Raw genomic sequence first — 14,957 nt, forward strand, 5'->3', positions numbered from 1 at the left:
GAAAACTTTATGATGAGTGGGAACCTAAAATTAAGATTAAAGATTATGAATGCTATGCTTTGTGTGATTTGGGTGCTAGTGTTTCCACGATTCCAAAAACTTTGTGTGATGTGCTAGGTTTCCGTGAATTTGATGATTATTCTTTAAATTTGCATCTTGTGGATTCCACCATTAAGAAACCTATGGGAAGGATTAATGATGTTATTATTGTTGCAAATAGGAATTATGTGCCCGTATATTTCATTGTTCTTGATATATATTGCAATTCTACATGTCCTATTATTCTTGGTAGACCTTTCCTTAGAACGATTGGTGCAATTATTGATATGAGAGAATGAAATATTAGATTCTAATTTCCGTTAAGAAAGGGCATGGAACACTTTCCTAGGAAGAAAAGTAAATTCCTTATGAATCTATTACGAGAGCCACTTATGGATTGCATACCAAAGATGGCAATACCTAGATCTATTCGTGTTTTTATGCCTAGCTAGGGGCGTTAAACGATAGCGCTTGTTGGGAGGCAACCCAATTTTATTTTTGTTCTTTGCTTTTTTCTCCTATTTAGTAATAAATAATTCATCTAGCTTCTGTATAGATGTGGTTTTATGTTTCAATTAGTGTTTGTGCCAAGTAGAACCTTTGGGAAGACTTGAGTGAAGTCTTTGCGATCTTGCTGTAAAAAATAGAAACTTTTGTGCTCACGAGAATAGCTGTCATTTTTTTACAGAAGAGTGCTTTTAGGTTTATTCTTTTTTCATATGATTAATAGACAAATTCCTCACGTCCACCAATTTATTTCAGAATTTTTAGAGTTACAGAAGTATTCGAAAGTTACAGATTGCTACAGACTGTTCTGTTTTTGACAGATTCTGTTTTGTGTGTGTTATTTGCTTATTTTGATGAATCTATGTGTAGTATCGGGGGGTATGAACCATAGAGAAGTTGTAATACGGTAGGTTTAACACCAATATAAATAAAGAATGAGTTCATTATAGTACCTTAAAGTGGTGGTTTATTTTCTTATACTAACGGAGCTCATGAGATTTTCCGTTGAAGTTTTGTGTTGTGAAGTTTTCAAGTTTTTGGGTAAAGATTTGATGGATTTTGGAATAAGGAGTGGAAAGAGCCTAAGCTTGGGGATGCCCAAGGCATCCCAAGGTAAATTCAATGACAACCAAAAGCCTAAGCTTGGGGATGCCCCGGAAGGCATCCCCTCTTTCGTCTTCGTCTATCGGTAACTTTACTTGAGGCTATATTTTTATTCACCACATGATATGTGTTTTGCTTGGAGCATCTTGTATGATTTGAGTCATTGCTTTTTAGTTTACCACAATAATATTTGTTGTACACACCTTTTGGGAGAGACATGCATGAATTGGAATTTATTAGAACACTCTATGTGCTTCACTTATATCTTTTGAGCTAGACAATATTGCTCTAGTGCTTCACTTATATCTTTTTTGAGCACAGCGGTGGTTTTATTTTATAGAAATTGTTGATATCTCATGCTTCACTTATATTATTTTGAGAGTCTTTTAGAACAGCATGATAATTTGCTTTGGTTATAAAACTAGTCCTAATATGATGGGCATTCAAGATGGGTATAATAAAAACTTTCATGTAAAGTGCATTGAATACCATGAGAAGTTTGATTCTTTATGATTGTTTTGAGATATGAACATGGTGATATTAGAGTCATGCTAGTAGAGTAGTTGTGAATTTGAGAGATACTTGTGTTAAAGTTTGTTATTCCCGTAGCATGCACGTATGGTGAACCGCTATGTGATGAAGTTGGAGCATGATTTATTTATTGATTGTCTTCCTTATGAGTGGCGGTCGGGGACGAGCGGTGGTCTTTTCCTACCAATCTATCCCCCTAGGAGCATGCGCGTAGTACTTCGTTTCGATAACTAATAATTTTTTACAATAAGTATGTGAGTTCTTTATGACTAATGTTGAGTCCATGGGTTATACGCACTCTCACCCTTCCACCATTGCTAGCCTCTCTAGTACCGCGCAACTTTCGCCGGTACCATACACCCACCATATACCTTCCTCAAAACAGCCACCATACCTACCTATTATGGCATTTCCATAGCCATTCTGAGATATATTGCCATGCAACTTTCCACCGTTCCGTTTATTATGACACGCTCCATTATTGTCATATTGCCTTGCATGATCATGTAGTTGACACCATATTTGTGGCAAAGCCACCGTTCATAATTTTTCATACATGTCACTCTTGAATCATTGCACATCCTGGTACACCGCCGGAGGCATTCACATAGAGTCATATTTTGTTCTAAGTATTGAGTTGTAATTCTTGAGTTGTAAGTAAATAAAAGTGTGATGATCTTCATTATTAGAGCATTGTCCCAGTGAGGAAAGGATGATGGAGACTATGATTCCCCCACAAGTCGGGATGAGAATCCGGACGAAAAAAAGAGGCCATAAAAAAAAGAGAAAAGGCCCAAATAAAAAAATAAGAGAAAAAGAGAGAAGGGGCAATGCTACTATCCTTTTTACCACACTTGTGCTTCAAAGTAGCACCATGATCATCATGATAGAGAGTCTCCTATGTTGTCACTTTCATATACTAGTGGGAATTTTTCAATATAGAACTTGACTTGTATATTCCAATGATGGGCTTCCTCAAAATGCCCTAGGTCTTCGTAAGCAAGCAAGTTGGATGCACATCCACTTAGTTTCCCTTTTTGAGCTTTCATACACTTATAGCTCTAGTGCATCTGTTGCATGGCAATCCCTACTCACTCACATTGATATCTATTGATGGGCATCTCGATAGCCCGTTGATATGCCTAGTTGATGTGAGACTATCTTCTCCTTTTTGTCTTCTTCACAACCACCATTCTATTCCACCTATAGTGCTATGTCCATGGCTCACGCTCATGTATTGCGTGAAGATTGAGAAAGTTTGAAAACATTAAAAGTATGAAACAATTGCTTGGCTTGTCATCGGGGTTGTGCATGATTAAATACTTTGTGTGATGAAGATAGAGCATAACCAGACTATATGATTTTGTAGGGATAGCTTTTTTTTGCCATGTTATTTTGAGAAGACATGATTGTTTTGTTAGTATGCTTAAAGTATTATTATTTTTATGTCAATATTAAACTTTTGTCTTGAATCTTTCGGATCTGAACATTCATGCCGCAATAAAGAAAATTACATTGATAAATATGTTAGGTAGCATTCCACATCAAAAATTCTGTTTTTATCATTTACCTACTCGAGGACGAGCATGAATTAAGCTTGGGGATGCTTGATATGTCTCCAACATATCTATTATTTTTTATTGTTCCATGCTATTACATTATCTGTTTTGGATGTTTAATGAGCTTTAGTATGCTCTTTTATATTATTTTTAGGACTAACCTATTAACCGGAGGCCCAGTGCCAGTTTCTGTTTTTTTTTGCCTATTTTAGAGTTTTTGCAGAAAAGGAATACCAAATAGAGTCCAAACGGATGAAACCTTCATGATGATCTTTCTTGGACTGAAAGCAAACCAGAAGACTTGGAGTTGAAGTCAGAAACGCCACGAGGCGTCCACGAGGTAGGAGGGCGCGCCCAGGGGGGTAGGCGTGCCCCCACCCTCGTGGGCCCCTCATAGCTCCACCGACGTACTTCTTTCGCCTATATATACTCTTATATTCTAGAAACATCAGAGAGAGCCATGAAACCACTTTTCCATCGCCGCAACCTTCTGTACCCGTGAGATCCCATCTTGGGGCCTTTTCTGGCGATTTGCCGGAGGGGGAATCGATCACGGATGGCTTCTACATCAACACCATTGCCTCTCCGATGAAGCGTGAGTAGTTTACCACAGACCTTCGTGTCCATAGTTATTAGCTAGATGGTTTCTTCTCTCTCTTTGATTCTCAATACAAAGTTCTCCTCGATGTTCTTGGAGATCTATTCGATGTAATACTCTTTTGCGGTGTGTTTGCCGAGATCCGATGAATTGTGGATTTATGAACAATATTATCTATGAATATTATTTGGTTCTTCTCTGAATTCTTATATGCATGATTTGATATCTTTGCAAGTCTCTTAGAATTATCGGTTTAGTTTGGCCTACTAGATTGATCTTTCTTGCCATGGGAGAAGTGCTTAGCTTTGGGTTCAATCTTGCGGTGTCCTTTCCTAGTGACAGTAGGGGCAGCAAGGCACGTATTGTATTGTATCCATCGAGGATAAAAAGATGGGGTTTATATCATATTGCTTGAGTTTATCCCTCTACATCATGTCATCTTGCTTAATGCGTTACTCCGTTCTTATACTTAATACTCTAGATGCATGCTGGATAGCGGTTGATGTGTGGAGTAATAGTAGTAGATGCAGAATCGTTTCGGTCTACTTGACACGGACGTGATGCCTATGTTCATGATCATTGCCTTAGATATCTTCTTAATTATGCGCTTTTCTATCAATTGTTCGGCAGTAATTTGTTCACCCACCGTAATACATGCTATCTTGAGAGAAGCCACTAGTGAGACCTATGGCCCCCGGGTCTCTTTTCCATTATATTACGTCTCTTTTCCATTATATTGCATCTCTTTAAATCTCCTTTACTATTTTGCAATCTTTACTTTCCAATCTATACAACAAAAATACCAAAAATATTTACTTTACTATCTCTATTAGATCTCACTTTTGCGAGTGACCGTGAAGGGATTGACAACCCCTTTATCATGTTGGTTGCAAGGTTCTTGATTGTTTGTGCAGGTACTAGGTGACTTGTGCATCGTCTCCTACTGGATTGATACCTTGGTTCTCAAAACTGAGAGAAATACTTATGCCACTTTGCTGCATCACCCTTTCCTATTCAAGGGAAAAACCAACGCAAGCTCAAGAGGTAGCAATAGCTATCACCGCAGTACCTCCACAAACCCAACAGTGCGCCGATAGTAATAACCTTTACATCCCTAAGGGCAAGTGGTCGACTTCACCCAACATCGAAAAAGATTATTAACATAAACATACAAGGAGGATGTAGAATACACTCGACATTCAACACCTAAACATATTAGGTTCCTCCATATCACCGAGAACTAGGAGTTTTACCCAGACATAAAGATAAAAAACATCAAAGGGACAATCATGGTAATCATGGATGAATGATCAAAGTAATACACATAGGAATCCACCTAGGGTTTGGTATTACCATGGCGATGATCATGATGGTTGATGTCAAAGTCTCCTTGATTGGGTTGATGGCGTAGCAAAGCCCTTCCATCATTCCCGACCCGGATCCCTTCCGGTGGCTAGAGTTCTTCATTTTGGTGAAGTTTTTGATCTCTTTGTAGCTCTATTTCGTGATCTGAAGCCACCAGGGTAAAACAATCGACCAGGAGGAGGTGAAGCCACCTGGCTGAGCATTGGTACGAGCAGGCGCAGTCGTACCGGGTGCCAATCAACGTGACCTTCACCCATATACTTGTGTTTTCTTCTTTAATGCTCCAAATCTCCTCCATGGACAGGGTCCTGGTGAAATAGGACATGTGTGGCATTGAGGTCAATGGGGGGCACTGCAGGGATGACCGGCACGAAATCACCCATTTCTGGCGAGCCGTCCTGAGGTGAGGTGGAGAAGCAGGACATTGCTATCGGGTTGTGTCCAGGAAGGTACCCATATGTCGGCGATGTTGACAAGTGCAGTGAGTTCGGAAGCCTATGCGGGCGGGCTGCCGACGAGCCCGTGCTGGTCGCCGCGGTGGTGGCGACGAGAAGGGTCGGCTGGCGGAACCCTAGCAGGAGGAGGGCGGTTTGCACGGCCTTGGCGGCAATGGCCTCGGTGTCCGGAGTGGTGACCTATGTGTGAGCAGCCGCGGTGACTTCTTCTTTTGCCCTCTTATTCCTCCTTCGGTCGGTCCATGTCGGTGTCAAAACCGGCGGATCTCGGGTAGGGGGTCCCGAACTGTGCGTCTAGGCGGATGGTAACAGGAGACAAGGGACATGATGTTTTTACCCAGGTTCGGGCCCTCTTGATGGAGGTAAAACCCTACTCCTGCTTGATTAATATTGATGATATGGGTAGTACATGAGTTGATCTACCACGAGATCAGAGAGGCTAAACCCTAGAAGCTAGCCTATGGTATGATTGTTGTTCGTCCTACGGACTAAAACTCTCTGGTTTATATAGACACCGGAGAGGGCTAGGGTTACATAGAGTCGGTTACAATGGGAGGAGATCTTCATATCGTATCGCCAAGCTTGCCTTCCACGCCAAGGAAAGTCCCATCCGGACACGGGACGAAGTCTTCAATCTTGTATCTTCATAGTCCGGGAGTCCGGCCAAAGGTCATAGTCCGTCCATCCGGACACCCCCTAATCCAGGACTCCCTCAGTAGCCCCCGAACCAGGCTTCAATGACGATAAGTCCGGCGCGCAAATTGTCTTTGGCATTGCAAGGCGGGTTCTTCTCCAAATTCTATGTACCTGTCGGATAGTGTCCGGCTTCTGGTGCGTGTTGCTCTCCTCAGCTTCTGTGCCCCATAATGACCATCTTCCACGCGTCGAACGAATGCGAAAAGTCAGTTTTTTTTCATTTACCCCCCTAGTTGCGTAAATGAGCCGCCCATAAAAGAGACGGGGGTTTAGATCCAATTCACACCACCTTCCCTCTGCGAGTATTCATCAGAGCGCTTTCGACAGAGATCCATTCCACCATGGCCGGTCGAAGCAGCTCCTCCTCTCGCCTCTCCAGCCCTCGGCCCGGAGATTGGGAGCGGTGTTCCGTCCCGCATAGCAAGCTAGTAGTGCTTCAATCCAAGGGGCTCCTCCCCCCAGCATATATGGTCCCAGTTCGAGCCGGGATCGCCACCTATAGCGGCGGAGAGTAGGCGGAGAGCGTCCCCAATCCCTCTCAAGGAGAGCGGGTATGCCTAGTCCCTTATTTAATAAGAGGACTCGGATTTCCAATTCATCCATTTCTCCGAGGGCTACTAGAGTTCTACGGCCTCCAGCTACACAACCTCACGCCTGCCTCCATACTGCATGTTGCGGGCTTCGTGGCCCTCTGCGAGCTGTTCTTGGGCATCGAGGCCCATTTCGCGCTATGGAAAAGGTTGTTCTGCCTTGTGCCCCGTTCTCAGGAGGGGTCAATTTATCAAGTGGGCGGAGCCGAACTATGGCGCATCACCGGGACCGGATATCTATCCGGTACCCCAAAGAAGGTGTCCAAGGACTGGCCTTCGGAATGGTTTTATATGGATGACGTCTCCCTGTCGGACCTTGTACGGACCGGCCTCCCTACGTTTAATGACGCTCCGTTGAAGAAACGCCTGAGCTGGCGCCCACGGAACCCTCAAAGGGAAACTGACAGGGACGTTCTTTACCTGATGAGCCGGATAAATTGTTGGCTCATTCCGAATTGACCATGATCGAGGTCATGGCCACATGCATTACGCGGGGGGTGCAGCCGCTTCAGTACAGAGGCCACCCCATGTGGGATTTCAATGGGGAGGACGACGCCACCCGGTGCGGTCGCAAGGGGCCGGATTCGGCTGCCACTCTAACGAAGATCTTTTCCGCTTTGTACAAGGGAGAAGAAGAGGAATTCCTCCGTGTCAACCCACGGGGCGGATTCTCTATGTACAGTCCTCCAAGCTAGGTGAGCGAACACTTTCACTTGACTACCCGCTTTCGAAATTCCCATAATTGAGTACTTAGTCTAGCGATGTTAACGCAGGAGCTGCGCCAGACTATGAAGGAGATAAACAGCCCTCCTCCGCAACCCGAGGACACAGAACGGTCTCTCAATCCGGACTCCCAAGAGGACCCGGACTTATGTGTGGAGTTAATTGATGGGGTGTTTCATCAATTGAGTAAGGACAATACCTTAGTGGCCATTACGGCCGACTATCCCGGACTACTTCCAGCCTCAAAGGTAACCGAGACCGAAGTCCCAGTACTTTCAGGAAGACCCATCCATGCCTAATTTTGAATGCCGTAAACCAATAGTGTTTCGTTTTGCAGGGGAAATCCTTGAGGCGGAGGGCCAAGCCCGCGGTGGGCAGCCAACAAGGGCTTCTGAAGCCAGGCGGGCTAAAAAGAAGTGCGGACCAGATCGAGATTCCGGCGCAACAGTACGGCGTGCAAATTTAACGCCTAGGGTTTATGCCCTCAAGTCATGCTAACGCTCATGCTCTCCTCAGGAAGAAGAGAGCCCGCCGGACTATATCCACCGGCCAGGCTTCAAGGCCGGGTCCGGAAGCGGAGGCGAACACGGGGCGTGCATCGGGCGTTCCTCCGACAGAGGATGCAGACGGGCTATCTACCACCAATTCAGAGGTGGAGAGTGCCATGAACCACAAGCGTTGCCGGACTATTCTTCGTGATGCATGTTTTTCCCCAGAGGCGTTGGATGCCTTTAATACGGGAGATGCGTACCTCCGTGCTGCTCAGAATGGTCTAGCCAGAGCCACATAGCAGTATGTGAAAGACATACGGGTGAGTATATCTGATGGTTATATATGTCAGTAGCCCCCGAGACTTGAAACAGTTAAGATAACTGATTTAAGGATCATATGTTATGCAGGATCTTACAAAAAAGAACACGCAACTATCCCAGGAGCTGGAAGAGTGCAGGGCCCAACTCGAGGCCGCACTGGCCGCTTCAGATAGTGCCAAGGGGACCCCCTCAGGTAATATATGCTTCGAAAGATAATTCTGTTGTGAAGTGCGGCATGTGTGCAATTCTAACGATAACAATGCAGATGGGGCCGGAGTAAATCCGTACAAGCAACAACTCCTACGCCAACTAAAGGCTGGCGAGAGCGTGCTGACGAGGGTGAGGCAAGAGAAGAACAAACTTCAAGACGCCAATACCCAGCTGGGCGAGGAACTAAAGGATGTTCGTGCTCAGCTGTCTGCTTCCGTAAAGGAGAATCGGCAACTTCGACGCGGCATTTTTAGTAAGTGCTTGAACGAATCTTCGAAAAAAGAATTCGGCAAGGAAGTCGATTGACAGAGCTATGTCTGTAGATATGCTGACAGGTCGTCCTGCGGAGGAAATGCCCGGTTCAGCGGGGGACCTTCTTCCCGAGTTGTTGCAACTGCACGGACGAGTTCGGCAGGCGATGCAAGGCGTCGTCCAGGCTATGTGTCCATCCCTCTCCATGCCTGAAGGCCTTGGGGAGCTTGCAGAGAAGCTGGAGGGAGTGCGGCAGCGCTTCCGGTTGTGGAAGATATCGGCCTGCCGTCAAGGTGCCAGGGAGGCCTGGGCCATGGTGAAGACTCGGTACACGAAGGCTGACCCGAACCACATGGCCGAGGTCGGCCCTATGGGGCCTGACGGAAAGGAGATCCCTGTTAGTTTAGTGTATGGCCAGGTAGAACTGGCTGCCAAGTATTCTCAACAGGACTGTAAATTAGACCGCCTGTTGGATGGTATTGAAGAAGAATATACCGAGTCGAATTGACTATGTAATTTAAAATGACATGAAAAATGCCTTCTAGCCGGATTGTAGATCGTTTGTCATTACGGACCTTTTCGCTTCAACCTCTGGCCCGGTAATCCGGAGTGTGTCTGAATACCCTCTCGGTTATGTAAGAACCGGGGCATGCATGGGGACAAGGCGTAGGGGTCATAAGTGCTTTAGCACACAAGTGCCCAACTAGTTATGTTATATTACATGGTTAGTAAGAAACATCTTCCAGGGAGAATAGTTCCGTTAGGGGTTCCTTTCCCTGGGAGGCATGCCCTAAAGTGCATGTCCGAACTGCGAGAAAGAGCAGAAAAAGCATCTAGGGGCAGATAAATAAACAGGAAAAATCATCTTTTTGTTCACCGACCGAATATTCCCTTAAGAACGCTAGCTTTCGGCTTCACCCAGTCTGAGGTACACATCCGGCTGACCTGGCAGTAAGAATCGCAGAGGTGCTCCCTTTACCACCTAGCCGAACAAACGGGAATGTAGGGGTAAGCACAGGAGCCAGGCAACCCAGCTTGGCCAAAACTTAAGTCATATCGATGCATATAATGGTGTATAAAAGGTTCATGCGGAAGTGTCACACATGTTTTGGGCATGAGGCCCGTTTATATAAACTTCTGATAAAGAAGCCCCCAGGTATAATGAGCGTGGGTGGTGCGTCAAGTATGTGCGAACAACGCGCAGGCAAGCCCCTAAGGGCTTGGGAGAAAAAGGGTAGGGAGAAGGAGAGAAATACCAGGCAGCTAATTTGAAAAAAATAAAAAATAAAAAAAGGGACAGAGGAAGGAGACGAACACGGAGTCCGGCGCTAGGCGTAGAATCTTCGTAGGCGTGCTGCGTTCCATGGGTTCGGCTCGAGTCGGTTTGTCCGATGCGTTTCGTAGACGGTACGCTCCACCAGTCAGTACTTGGTCGGTTATGAAGGGACCCTCCCATTTGGGTTTTAGTTTGTCCTTTTTCTTATCCGGCAGGCGTAGAACTAGTTCGCCAACGTTATAAGTTTTGGCCCGTACTTCTCTGCTTTGATATCTTCGAGCCTGTTGTTGATAGAATGCGGAACGGGCTTTTGCCACGTCGCGCTCCTCCTCCAATGCGTCCAAGCTGTCCTGCCGATCGAGCTCGGCTTCTCTTTCTTCGTACATGCGCACGCGAGGTGAGTCATGAATTATGTCGCAGGGTAGGACTGCCTCTGCGCCCTATACCATAAAAAATGGTGTGAATCCGGTTATTGATGGACTACTTCGGGGCCACCCCCTAATCCGCTTCGTTGTCTCGGGCGCTCTCTGCTTCGTGGTCATCTCCTTCTTTGACTTCTTTGGGTCCACGATGCGGGCGGCCACGACAGGGACAGGGGCAGCGGGGAAGAAGACAACGACGGGGTTGAGCGCGTCGGCCATGGTTGTAGGGAGGAGGGCTGGAGAGGATAGGTGGGAATGTAATGATGTGGCACCGACCAGCGGGCTAGGGGAGGACTCAGCGGGCGTCCACGATGTGTTCGGACGGACACAACCCCAAACCAAATTTGACAGAAATGGGTCGAAGCGGACAAGAAAACATATGTCTGTTCATTTGCGTCGGCGTGTTGGGCCGTGTTTTTGTCCATGCAGACTCTTTTTTTAGGCAGTCCTTGCGTACTCGAACGGACATAGGCGGACGAAATGCATTGGACCGTTAGTGCTGTCCTTACCCGTCTTAGAAAAAAAGGGCCTGATTGTCCTATGCAGATCCAACATAAGCCCGGCTACCAGGCCCATCACCCGCGTTCCCGACAAGCCCTATTCTTCTGGCAAAACCTATTTGGCGCTGCAGGCGCCAGTTATAGCTATTTTCTGCAAACTGGCGCCTGCAGCTGTGTTAGTTGGGCTCGGCCCATACACAATGTTTTTAATCGGCAAAAAACAACGATCGTTTCATGTATCAAACCCGCGACCTCCATCACAAAGTTGGATCATCTAACCACCACGCCAGAAAGCGATTTCTGATAACTAGCAACTGTTTTCGTCTTTTATTCCTTCGTTTTCCTTTTTTCACTTTTTTGTTTTTTTATCGTTTTTCATTTTCCTTTTTCCTTTTCTGTTTTTCTTCTTCTTCCTGGTTGAATGAATTGCTTTTGAAAAACATGAACTTTTTCTTCAAATCGATGTACTTTTTTTGAAATTCACAGACCTTCTTTTATAATCGATGAACTTTTTTCAAAATCGACAATCTTTTTAAAAAAAATCAATGAACTTTTTTTTCAAAATCGATGAACTTTTTCTTCAATCTGATGAACTTTTTCCAAAATTGAAGACAATTTTTACAATACGATGAACTTTTTTCGATTTGATGATTTATTTTTTTAAAATTGATGAATTTTTTCGAATTTGATGTGCTTGTTATCAAATTCGATGAACATTTTTCCAAATTAGATGAACTTTTTAAAAATTGATGATTTTTTTTCTCCAAATCGATGAAGTTTTCTATTTTCGATGAACTTTTTTTTTCAAATTTAATGAATTTTTTTAATTTGGTGAACTTTTTTCAAAATCGATGAACTTTTTTCCAATTTGATGAACTTTTTTCAATTTTTGTGAATTTTTTTCCAAATTCGACGATTTTTCAAAAAATGGATGAAGGTTTCCAAATCTGTGAACTTTTTTGAAATCTCGATTTTTTCTTTTTTATGATTTTTTAAATTTTTCATCTTTTTTCTAAAGTCAACCGTTGACCAGTCAGTCAACTGGTCAACCGCAACCGTACGAACAGCCCTCGAGGCTTTCGATCGAGCAAGGGATCAGGTCGAGCGGGTTTAGCAAGCGGGCGTGGCTCGCCACATGGTCCAGCCCACGATTCAGCGACTGTTAGCGTTAGCTCCCTTAGCTGGCGCCTAAAGCACCAACTAGGAGCACCCTATTCTTCTAGGGGAGAGAACGAAAAATAAAAGGGTCAATTCGGTTCAATACCTAGGCTCCATGCCTGGATAAAATTGTAGCCTGGTGTGTGCCTGAAAGGCTCTTCATAGGAGTGTACCGATTGGTGAGAAGCTCTTCATAGGAGGAGACCTCAATGGCCACGTGGGTACATCTAACACATGTTTTGTAGGGACGCATGGGGGCTTTGGCTATGGCATCATGAATCAAGAAGGAGAAGATGTCTTAAGCTTTGCTCTAGCCTACAACATGACTGTAGCTAACACCCTCTTTAGAAAGAGCGAATCATATCTGGTGACTTTTAGTAGTGGCCAACACTCTAGCCAGAATTATTTCATCCTCTCGAGAAGAGAAGATAGACGTGCATGCCTAGACTGTAAGGTGATACCTGGAGAGAGTGTTGTACCCTAGCATAAGCTGGTGGTTGCTGACTTCCACTTTCGGATTCATGTCCAGCAGGATAAGCGTGCCAAAGTTGCTAGAAAGAAGTGGTGGAAGCTCAAGGGGAGGTAGCTCAGGCGTTCAAGGAGAGGGTCATTAAGGAGGGCCCTTGGGAGGAACGAGGGGATGCGAACAATGTGTGGATGAAGATGACGACTTGCATTCGTAAGGTGGCCTCAGAGGAGTTTGGAGTGTCCAGGGGAAGGACAAGCAAAGATAAGGATACCTGGTGGTGGAATGATGATGTCCAGAAGACGATTAAAGAGAAGAAAGGTTGCTTCAGACGCCTATACCTGGATAGGAGTGCAGACAACATAGAGAAGTACAAGATGGCGAAGAAGGCCGCAAAGCGAGCTGTTGGTGAAGCAAGGGGTCGGGCATATGAGGACCTCTACCAATGGTTAGGCACGAAGGAAGGCGAAAGGGACATCTATAAGATGGCCAAGATCCGAGAGAGGAAGACAAGGGATATTGGCCAAGTCAAATGCATTAAGGACGGAGCAGGCCAACTCTTGGTGAAGGACAAGGAGATTAAGCATAGATGGCGGGAGTACTTCAACAAACTGTTCAATGGGGAGAATGAGAGTTCTACCATTGAACTGTACGACTCCTTTGATGAGACCAGCATGCGTTTTGTGCGGCAAATCCAGGAGTCTGAGGTCAAGGAGGCTTTAAAAAGGATGAAAGGAGGCAAGGCGATGGGCCCTGATTGTATCCCCATTGAGGTGTGGAAAGGTCTCGGGGACATAGCGATAGTATGGCTAACCAAGCTTTTCAACCTCATTTTTCGGGCAAACAAGATGCCAGAAGAATGGAGACGGAGTATATTAGTACCAATCTTCAAGAAAAGGGGGATGTTCAGAGTTGTACTAAATACCATGGAATTAAGCTGATGAGCCATACAATGAAGCTATGAGAGAGATTCATTGAGCACCGCTTAAGAAGAATGACAAGCGTGACCAAAAATCAGTTTGGTTTCATGCCTAGGAGGTCAATCATGGAAGCCATTTTCTTGGTACGACAACTTATGGAGAGATATAGGGAGCAAAAGAAGGACTTGCATATGACGTTCATTGACTTGGAGAAGGCCTATGATAAGATACCGCGGAATGTCATGTGGTGGGCCTTGGAGAAACACAAAGTCCCAGCAAAGTACATTATCCTCATCAAGGACATGTACGATAATGTTGTGACAAATGTTCGAACAAGTGATGTCGACACTGATGACTTCCCGATTAAGATAGGACTGCATCAGGGGTCAGCTTTGAGCCCTTATCTTTTTCAATTGATGATGGATGAGGTCACAAGGGATATACAAGGAGATATCCCATGGTGTATGCTCTTTGCGGATGATGTGGTGTTAGTTGATGATAGTCGGACGGGGGTAAATAGGAAGTTAGAGTTATGCAGACAGACTGTAACGCCCCGGATCCGATGCGCCAGGTGTCCGCCAGTTATTCGCTGCCATTGCCATGTCATTTGCTTGCGTGTTGCATTTTACCAAGTCATCATGTGCATTTCATTTTGCATACGTGTTCGTCTCATGCATCCGAGCATTTTCCCCGTTGTCCGTTTTGTAATCCGGCGCTCCTATGTCCTCCGGCGTCCCCCTTTTGTCTCTCGTTGTGAGAGGGTGTTAAACTTTCTCAGAATGGACCGAGGCTGGTCAAGTGGCCTTGGTATAGCACCGGTAGACCGCCTGTCAAGGTTCGTGCCATTTGGAGGTCGTTTGGTACTCCAACGGTTAACCGGGTAACCGTAAAGCCCCTCTCTCTTTGCAGCCCAACACCCCTTCCAAAGTGGCCCAAAACCCATCTAACTCCCCTCCATGCTCTCGATCGTTCGATCACGATCGTGTGGCCGAAAACCGCTCCTCATTTGGACTCTCCTAGCTCCCTCTACCTATAAATAAGCCTCTCCCCCGAAATTTACGGATGAATCCCCCTAACCCTAGCCATTTTTCGTCCTCGCGCCGCCGGACACGTCCGCCCGGCGCCGGACATGTCCAGCCGCCGCCCCCTCCACGAATCGCGCAGTGCCACGTGTCCGTGCCGCCGCCCGCAGCCAATCCCACCTCGCCACCTGTCCGCCCGCGCCGTCCCCGCCGCCGCGGCCCGCGGAGCCCATCCGGGGCCCCGCGCGGGCCC

This window comes from Triticum dicoccoides, chromosome 2B (assembly GCF_002162155.2).
Source record: "Triticum dicoccoides isolate Atlit2015 ecotype Zavitan chromosome 2B, WEW_v2.0, whole genome shotgun sequence".
Classification (NCBI taxonomy): domain Eukaryota; kingdom Viridiplantae; phylum Streptophyta; class Magnoliopsida; order Poales; family Poaceae; genus Triticum; species Triticum dicoccoides.